The following is a 10,488-nucleotide window of genomic DNA, read 5'->3' on the forward strand; positions in this document are numbered from 1 at the left end:
GTAAAAATGAAACAAACCACATATATGCAGATGGATGACTGTGTTGAGAGAAAGATTCGGAAGGAAAACACCCAATTGTGACATCCTCCAGGGAAATGTGGCGGGGGAAGGGCCTGGGGGGGTTAGTGATACCATAGGGAAGGGAGAGATTTGGCTCTTTCTTTGGTTACCTCTCCGCGGTTTGGCTTGTTTCAGGGACTGTGTTGCTTCTGTAGCTCAAGAGGAAAACCCAATAAACCGTATTTTTAGGAATTTCCTGAGCTAGGCTCTGTGCTAGCAGCGGCAGGGGCTGCATGGGTCGAGTGTGTTCTCCATGCCTGTGGCTGCTCTCAGCTCTGTGAGCACTGAGGCGTGGGTGCTTTTATCACCCTGACTTTTCGCACGGGGAAACTGAGGCTCAGAGAAGTTGAGTGACTTGCCCAAGGGGGCACAGCTGGCGAGTGTCACGGGGACCAAGAGGGGCAAGGTGGGGTCTTTACATCACATTATCCAGTTGGACAAGGGTGGCGGCACAAGGGGCAGAGGATGGAGGGGCAGCCTTGGCTACCTAGGGGCTGGGTGGGAGCCCCTCCATCTGCAGTGTCTGCCCACTGTCCAGGCGTTCCCACCCAAGGAGGGAAGGCAATGGCCTGCTGTTCACGTCTGGTCGAGGCTTAAATTTACCAGCCTTCCTATTCAACTTAGTGTCTCTTAGCATAAATCAATGTTTATGGCGCCAGCAGGAGAAAAGCCACAAAACTCAATCCCTTCCTTTCCTCGCCCTTCCTCCAGGGAGGACCTTTCAGACGTGGGACTTGATCAGAAGCCCGTGGGTCTAGAAGGCAGAGCTTCCCTCTCCTCCCACCTCCACCCAGGTACAGGGTCCCAGTGCCAGGGTCTGGCCCTGGAGGGTCACACCAACAGGTGGGCAGCTCCTGGCAGGGCAGCCAGGTGGGCTCAGCTCTGGTGACAGCAGTCAGGTTCAGTTTCTCTCCAGAGCTTCAGCAAGTGGTATTGGACACTTATATCACTAAGGGGGCAGGGGTCACATATGAGAACCATGGCAACATGCTCACCTCCAGATGGGGCAAAATTAGAACCTGGCTAATGTCCAGAATAGTTAGAAATATCTAGCTATGGTTAGAAACCATATGGGGAAATAAGGTATTTCATCACTAGTACATAGTTCATTCAACAAAGATCTTGTGAGTGCCTACTCCACCTCAGGCATGTTGTAGACTCTGCCTGCAGTGTATGGTGGTGAATGAGAGTAGAGTTCTGCCTCTTGGAGTGTACTTTCTGGTAGGGAGAGGCAAAAAACCACCATGAGAACAAATGAATGAGGAAGTTGGCATTGGAGTTGATCATGAATGATGAAAAGAAATCAACCCTGCAAGGATCTGGGAGGAATTGTATTCCAGGGAGAAGGAACAGCACATGCAAAGGCCCTGGGGCAGGAAACAGTTTTTTGTGTTTAAGAAACAGGGTGTCATTGTGAGATAGGAGATGCTTGGTTTCCCTGTGTCTGGATTTCAGGCCACTTCTCTGAGTCTCAAACCATTTCCCTGGAGCTCAGGCCCCTCCCCTGGGCCCTGAGCTAGAAGAGAGTTATGGTGCATGTTGCACCTATTTTCAAGCACAGCACAGGAAGACCCAGACTGCAGGAGGTAGGTTTGATCAATTTCAGTGGTTGAGCATGCTCAGTAGAAAGGAATTTGTCCTTGAATGACCTTCCACTAGAGATGCTAGAGAGCACCCAGTATATTTTAAGTGCATATGCTGGAATTTGACCACTGCACAGGTGCCAAAATAAACAAACACAGCATGCACAAGGCTGGAGTTACATAACTGGGAACCACCCCTCCAGTTAAATATTCATAGATAGCATGAACATGTATAGATAGCCAATTGTAAAAGGTAGAATCCAAGACAAAAGTGGCTGCTACTCACTCTTGAGTCAGTCTGCACTTTGCTTGTGAAGAGCGTATTCCTTATTCTTCACATTAAACCTGCTTTCACTTTCTACTCAGATTCTGCTCTTGAATTCTTTCCTGTGGCAGAATCAAAAACCTGGCAGAGGACAGGAAACAATTGAACTACAGGAGAGTGGCAGGGGTTGGGGTTGGAGATGTGGCAGGGCAGGTGCATGTGAACTTGTAAGCCAGAGTGTGAGCATAGATTTTACTATTGTCACAGTGGGAGTCACTGAGGGCAGTAGGCAGGGGAGTGATGTGGTCTGGTTTACCATAAAAGACCACTTTGGCTTCTGGAAAGATGAGCCCAAGGGTGGAATCCGGTGGGAGGTGGGGAGTTAAGAGGTTGTTGCAGTTGTCCAGGCGAGAGGTGGCAGTGGCTTAGATGGTGGGGGTAGGAGGCAATGGAGGCAGAAAAACTTCAATAAATTCAGAATACTTAGAGGTGGGGGTGTAGGAAAGAGTAGAATTTTGTGGATGACTCCTAGATGTTTGGTCTGAGCAGCTGGGTGGACAGTGGAACCACTGACTGGGAGAGGAGCAGGTTTTGGGGGTGAGTGTCAGAAATAGTGCAATCCAAGAGTCTGGTGACAGCAGGGCAGTAAAGGGGAAAGAGAGAACCACTGAAAGGGGGAAAGAGGTCAATGAACCATATGTCTGATATCACCTGAGGACATGAGCCTAGAACTTACATCCACTTGCTCCAGCCAGGAACAGGCAAATCACTGTTGATGGAGGCAGGTGCTGTTGGTGACACAGACACATCCCATCAACCTGTCCTGCTTTGGTGTCCCTGCCCAGCTTCCAGCAGCAGCCCCTGTATTTCTTTTCCTGGGGGTGTTCTCTGGCTCCTGCAGCCTGGGCTGCTGTCTCACGTGGCAGGCGAGAGTACTGGGGTATTAACAGTCTCTGGGAGCAGCCTTCAACCAGTGACCAGCACGATCTGCTGCATAAAGACCCCAGCTCCCTCGTCTCTCAGATGGGAGCATGCTCAAGTGTGTGTCCAACACTGTCTCCTGAAGTCCCTAAGTGGGACTGAGCCCTGGTCACCCACAGAGGTAACTTGCTTCAAAACACACTGCTCCTGGCTTCCCTTCTTGCCTACCCTCGTGCCCTCGGATCCCTTCCTACATAAACCATTTCCACTGCTCAAATCCTTATCTCATGGTCCACTTCGGGGGGACATCAAGCTAATACCTGATACTTCTTTTCACTCCCCCTCCCCCCACAATCCAGTCTCTAAGTCCTATCAATTCTTCTTCCAAAACACATCTCAAATCCATGAGTTTCTCAACGCCACAGTCACTGCCCTGGTCCAAGCCAACATCTCTGTCCTGGACAACTGCAGCACCATCTTTATTAATGTCTCTTCTTCCATTCTTGCCTTCCTTTGGTCTGTTGTCCACACAGCAGAGGCACCTATTAAAATCTAACTGAAGGACTTGCCTGTTAGCTCAGTTAGTTAGAGCGCAGTGTTATAACAAACACCAAGGTCAAGGTTCAGGTTCCCGTACCGGCCAGCTGCCCAAAAAAAAAAAAAAAATCTAAATAAGATCATGTTATTCTTCTGCTTAAAACTGCCCATTGCTTTCCCAACACACGAGAGAATTTCCAACTCCTTCCCATAGCCTCCAAGGCTGGCGTGATCTGGGGACACACATTTCCTACCTCTTCTGTCTTTATCTGCTCCCCCTCTCACTTTGCTCCAGCCATCCCTAGAAATCCCCATCTCTGTCCTTCCTTATGCAGCTCCTTTTACCTGGATTATGCTTCTTGCAACTCTTTGCATGTCTCATTCTTGCAGACCCAGCTTAAACACTGCCTTCTTGGAGAAATCTTTCCTGATCACATTATCTAAAGTTATTCAAACCCATTATTTTCTCTCCTTGGTGCCTCTTGGTTTCTTTCACAACACTCTTCATGATTTGGAATTGCTTGGTGACTGGTTGACTTTTGTCTGTCTTCTTCCCTACAATGCAGGCTTCATGAGATCAGAGACCATGTCTGTTGCTCACTGCCACATGTCCAACACCTAGTATAGTGACCGTCATGTGACTGGTGTGCAGCCATTGATTGCTGTATACATGAAACATTTAAGTCAACGTCCTGGGAACCCACCTCTGGGACACACCTCTCTTCACATGGATGGACCAGCAGAGTATTTGTTGGTACATCTGTTCCCCAGAGCCCCCACACTCAGGGAGTTTGTCCTTTTCAGCTCTGTGGCCATGTCTTTGTCTCTGAGAGGCCCAGATTCTAGAAGTGGGAGACCTGGCTTGGCCTCTTATAACGTGTTGTTACCCTTTGCTGTGCCAACAAAACTCTAGTGACTTAATGCAACAATTTATTATTTTTCCTGATTCTGTGGGTTGGCTGGACGGTTTCTCTGCTGCTGCACCTGGCTGGCCTCATTTACAGCTTGCAGTCAGCTGGCGGGTCAGCTGGACTAGAAGGTCCAAGATGGCCTCCCTCACGTGTGCAGAATTGGCACTGGCTGTTGGCTCGGTTGCCTCTGGTCCTTCACGTGGGCTTCATCTTCCAGCAGGTAAGGGCAGCTTCCTTACATGGCAGCTTTGGGTAAGCATTCCACGTCAGCTGAAACAGGAGCTGCAACGCTCCTCAAAGCCTGTTCTCAGAACCAACACAACACTACTTCAAGCACATTCTATCAGTCGAAGTAAGTCAAGAGAACAGCCTAGATTTAGGAGAGGGAAGAAGTAGACTCCACCTCCTCATGAGAGGAGCAACAGGAATTTCAGCGCTTTTTTTTTTTTTTTTTTTTGTCTTTTGCATGACCGGTACTCAGCCAGTGAGCGCACCGGCCATCCCTATATAAGATCCGAACCTGCGGAGGGAGCGTCGCTGCGCTCCCAGCGCCACACTCTCCCCAGTGCGCCACGGGGTCAGCCCTTCAGCGCATTTTTAATCTACCACACTAGGCTGTGAAGTCTGGGGCCAGCAACTTAACTTCTCTGTGACTTACTTTCTCCCTCTGTGAACTGGGTCTTTTGGCAGCTATTTCATACAAGGGTTTGTGAGAATTAAACAGATGATGCATCCAAAGTGCTTACATACTACTTGTCCCTTAGAAAGTACTCAGCGAATAGGAATAGGTATTAATATTATTACAGTAATTATAGTGAAAACTTAGCAAATATTGGATGAATGGATGAATGAATGGATAGGCGATTAGATGGATAGATGGTTTGATGGATGGATGGATGAGTGGATGAATGGATAAGTGGATGGATGGATGGGTAAATGGATGAATAAATAGATAAGTGGATGGAGGGATGGATGGGTGCGTAGATGGACACATGGTTTTTGATGGTTTTTTAAATTTTATTTTAACTTCTCAATATACATTGTAGTTGATTTTCATGTCAACTTTACCCATTCCTCTTTCCCCCCTCCCTTTCTCCCATCCCCGCCACTACATCATATCTGTTCACTTGTCTTAACAAGTTCAAAGAATTGTTGTGATTATTGTGTCTTCTTCCCCCCCCACTTGTTTGTATATTTATTTATTTATTTATTATTTATTTGTTTGTTTGTTTATTTATTTATTTATTTTTAATTCCCACAAATAAGTGAGAACATGTGGTATTTCTCTTTCTGTGCCTGACTTGTTTCACTTAATGTAATTTTCTCTAAGTCCATCCGTGTTGTTGCAAATGGTAGTATTTCATTAGTCTTTATAGCAGAGTAGTATTCCATTGTGTAGATGTACCACATTTTCCATATCCACTCATCTGATGATGGACATTTGTACTGGTTCCAACTCTTGGCTATTGTAAATAGAGCTGCAATAAACATGGGAGTACAGGTATCCCTTCAGCATGATGATTTCCATTCCTCTGGGTATATTCCCAGCAGTGGGATAGCTGGGTCATATGGTAGATCTATCTGTAATTGTTTGAGGAACCTCCATACCATTTTCCATAAAGGCTGTACCATTTTGCAGTCCCACCAACAGTGTACGAAAGTTCCTTTTTCTCTGCAACCTCACCAGCATTTATCATTCTCAGTCTTTTGACCATCCTAACTGGAGTGAGATGGTATCTTAAAGTGGTTTTGATTTGCATTTCCCAAATGCTGAGTGATGTTGAGCATTTTTTCAGGTGTCTGTTGGCCATTCATATATCTTCCTTTGAGAAATGCCTAATCAGCTCCTTTGCCCATTTTTTAATTGAGTTATTCGGTTTTTTGCTGTAAAGTTTGAGTTCCTCGTTTATTCTGGATATTAATCCTTTGTCAGATGTATATTTTGCAAATATTTTCTCCCACTCTGTTTGTTGTCTTTTTACTCTGTTGATTGTTTCTTTTGCTGTGCAGAAGCTTTCTAGTTTGATATAATCCCATTTGTTTATTTTTCCTTTGGTTGCCTGTGCTTTGGGGGTCATATTCATGAAGTCTTTACCCACTCCTACTTCCTGGAGTGTTTCCCCTATGTTTTCCTTAAGGATTTGTATTGTTTCAGGATGCATATTTAATTCTTTAATCCATTTTGAGTTGATTTTGGTATGTGGTGAGAGGTACAGGTCTAGTTTCATTCTCCTCCATATGAATATCCAGTTTTCCCAGTACCATTTGCTGTAGAGGCAGTCTCTTCCCTAGTGTGTAGACTTGGTGCCTTTGTCAAAGATCAGACAGCTGTAGGTGTATGGGTTGATTTCTGGGTTCTCTATTCTATTCCATTGATCCATGCTGTTTTGGTTATTATAGCTTTGTATTATACTTTAAAGTCAGGTAGCGTTATGCCTCCAGCTTTATTATATTTATTTATTTATTGTTGCTCAGAATTGCTTTGGCTATGTGTGATTTTTTGTTATTCCATATGAATGTCTGGATAGTTTTTTCCATTTCTGAGAAAAATGTCATTGGAATTTTGATGGAGATTGCGTTGAATCTGTAGATCACTTTGGGTAATATGGACATTTTCACAATGTTAGTTCTTCCAATCCAAGAGCATGGGATATCTTTCCATCTTCTTGTGTCCTCTCTAATTTCTCTCAACAGTGATTTGTAGTTTTCTTCGTAGAGATTTTTCACATCCTTGGTTAACTTTATTCCTAAGTATTTTATTTTTTTGGTGGCTATTGTAAGTGGGTTAGCTTTCTTGATTTCTTTTTCTGCATGTTCACTGTTGGAATATAGAAATGCTACTGATTTTTGTGTGTTGATTTTGTATCCTGCAACTTTGCTGAAATCATTTATCAGCTCTTAGAGTTTTTTTGTAGAGGCTTTAGGCTGTTCAATATATAGGATCATGTCATCCACAAACAGGGACAGTTTGACTTCATCTTTTCCAATCTGGATGCCCTTTATTTCCTTCTCTTCTCTGATTGCTCTGGCTAGTACTTCCAACACTAGTTGAATAGGAGTGGTGAGAGTGGGCATCCTTGTCTAATTCCATTCAGGATGATATTGGCAGTGGGTTTATCATATATGCCTTTGTGTTGAGATACTTTCCATCTATACCTAACTTGTAGTGAGTCTTTATCATGAATGAATGTTGAATTTTGTCTAATGCTTTTTCACCATCTACAAAAATAATCATATGGTTTTTGTCTTTGCTTTTATTGATGTGGTCTATCACATTTATTGATTTGCATATGTTGAACCAACCTTGCATCTCTGGGACAAATCCCACTTCATTATGGCATATAATTTTGTGTATACTGTATTCTGTTTGCTAGTATTTTATTGAGGATTTCTGCATCTATATTCATCAAGGATATTGGCCTGTAGTTTTCTATTTTTGATGTATCCTTGTCTGGTTTTGGTAACAGGGTGATATTTGCCTCATAGAATGAGTTTGGGAGAATGGCCTCTGTTTCAATCTTTTGGAATAGTTCGTAGAGAATTTGTATCAATTCCTCTTTGAAGGTTTGGTAGAACTCTGCAGTGAACCCATCTAGTCCTGGGCTTTTCTTAGTTGGGAGCCTTCTGATAACAGCTTCAATCTCTTTTATTCTTATTGTTCTGTTCAGATTTTCTACGTCTTCTTGGCTCAGTTTTGGTAGTTTGTGTGTGTCCAGAAATTTATCCATTTCCTCCAAATTTTCAAATTTGTTGGCATATAGTTGTTCATAGTAGTCTCTAATGATTCCTTGTATTTCTGAGGTATCAGTTGTAATATCACCTTTTTCATTTCAAATTTTTGTTATTTGGGTCTTCTCTCTTCTTTTCTTAGTTAGCCTTGCTAAAGTTTTGTTAATTTTATTTGTCTTTAAAAGAAACCATTATTTGTTTCATTGATCTTTTGTATCTTTTTCGGGTTTTATTTCATTTAGTTCTGCTCTGATCTTAATTATTTCTTTCCGTCTACTGCCTTTGGGTTTGGATTGTTCTTGTTTTTCTAGTTCTTTAAGGTGAAGTGTTAGGTTGTTCACTTGCCATCTTTCCATTCATCTGAAGTAAGCATTTAGGGCAATAAATTTCCCCCTTAGTACTGCTTTTGCAGTATCATATTGTCCTACCGACTTACCTGTTTAATGATAAGTCATTTTATTTCATGGGGTTTAGAATCAATAGCAGCTCTTTGCTGTTGAGTTTAAATACCCTGACTTTTAAAGAGAACTGACCTCTTGCTCAATTTACTTTTTCATCATCTCTATCTGTCTGGGAAGAGGGGTGGGAGGGTGAAGATCAGGCAATTCTGCTATAGGCTTTGTGTGTGAGAAATTATATACAAGCTTTCTCTCTCTCTTTCTCTCTCTCTCTCTCTCTGTCTCCCTCTCTCTCTCTCTCACACACACACACACACACACACACACGCGCCCTCCCTCCCTCCACAGCCTTGGTTAAACATAACCCAACACTATCAATTGTGACAAACAGCCACGCTTTCCACTGGAGAGTTAAGTAGCAAACCACAGGTGGATGGAGCACAAGGGAGTCTGCTGACACATGTTCCTCTGGGCGCTGGGCCAGTACCCCAGGGCAGGCAGCTGTGAGTGGCCCCTCCAGAGCAGAACCTACTTTCTTCCAGGTCCTGCTTCAGGGACCTGGCACATCCCACTGGAGCCAGAGCCTGTCCTTGGAGTTGCTGTGGGTGATGGTGGAGGTGATGTTCTTGGAAAAGATGACCTTTGAAAGCACTTTGGCTCTGAGTCATCCAGGTGAGCTGTGAGGGGATGGGGACTGTTGTTACCTGCTAGTGACATTTTTCCTGCACCAGCCTGACACAGAGCATGGGAGAGGCAGGGAGAGGCAGGGAGAGGAAAGAGTGGAAAGATGCATTAGTTTCCCAGGGCCACCAAAAAAACTGCCACAAACCTCGTGGTGTACAGCAACAGAAATGTCTCCTCTCACAGTTCTGGAGGCCAGAAACCTGATGCTGAGGTGTCGGTAGGGCCTTCTCCCTTTGCCTCTTCCAGCTTCTGCTAGCTGAAGCACTCCTTGGCATCCCTCAGCTGGTAGCTGCATCACCCCAATCTCTGCCTCCGTCTTCACATGATCATCTCTCTGTGTGTCTGTGCATCCTCTCCTCTCCTTATAAAGACACCAGTCATTGCATTTAAGGCCCACCCTGATCTAGTATGACCTTATCATAACTTGATTACTTCTGCAAAGACCCTATTTCCAGTAAGGTCACATTCTGAGTTCTGGGTGGACCTGAGTTTGGGAGGACACTATTTGACCCAGTGTGGGAGGTGAAGCAGAGGCAGGTGGTGGGAATGGGAGAGAACCAAGGGTGCAGAAACCAGGGATTCTACAATATAAACCAGAAGGCCATGAGCAGTGCTGCCTTTAGACTCAGGCAAGGATGGCCCCATGATTCAGAGGGGGGTCCACACTGGTCTTTCCCCAGCCAGGCTCCTCCCCACAGGGCAAGGAGCTATGGAGCCAGAGGGATGTGCCCACCTGGTGCCCACACATGCCCCATTTTTGGAGCTGGGACCCTGGAACTCCCTACCCCGCAGCACTGGGCCACCTCCAAAGCCCACTCAGGTGCCTTCCCTAGACCTGCCCTGCTGGGAGTCGACCTGCTCACCAGTGCACACCCCTACGCCCAAGGGGTGGCTGAGGGGAAGCTGCGTGTGGGGCTCAGAACTTGGACTTTGGGGCTGCGGCACTGTACTTGTGCACAAGGCTGCTCAAAGTGCAGAATGGAGAAGGGGCGGAAGAGAAGGGGGTGATCTGTGGAACACCAAGAGGACTGGGAGAATTCTAAATTCAGACCCGGCCTTCCAGGCTGTACTGAAGGTATGCTTGTCAGAGGGAGGGTAGATGTATTATTTTACACAGTGTTAGCTTGATGTTAGCTATTAACTACATAGAGAGACATACACAGGACTCCATTTCTACTCTTGCGCTGGGCCCTGCACACATTATGAGAACTGAGTCGAGCTGGAGATAACTGGAAGCCTCTGGACTCAGAGCCCAGACACCGTTGGTCCCATCACTCTCTAAATTATGTCATGTGTGTGTGTGTTTAACTTGATTTCGTCAGTCTCCCTCACTAGAATATCAGTTTCATGAGGACTGGGACCTTTTCCTTCTCATCTGTAAAATGGGATTAATAATAGTC

Source organism: Cynocephalus volans, chromosome 6 (genome assembly GCF_027409185.1).
Source record: "Cynocephalus volans isolate mCynVol1 chromosome 6, mCynVol1.pri, whole genome shotgun sequence".
In the NCBI taxonomy this organism is placed as follows: domain Eukaryota; kingdom Metazoa; phylum Chordata; class Mammalia; order Dermoptera; family Cynocephalidae; genus Cynocephalus; species Cynocephalus volans.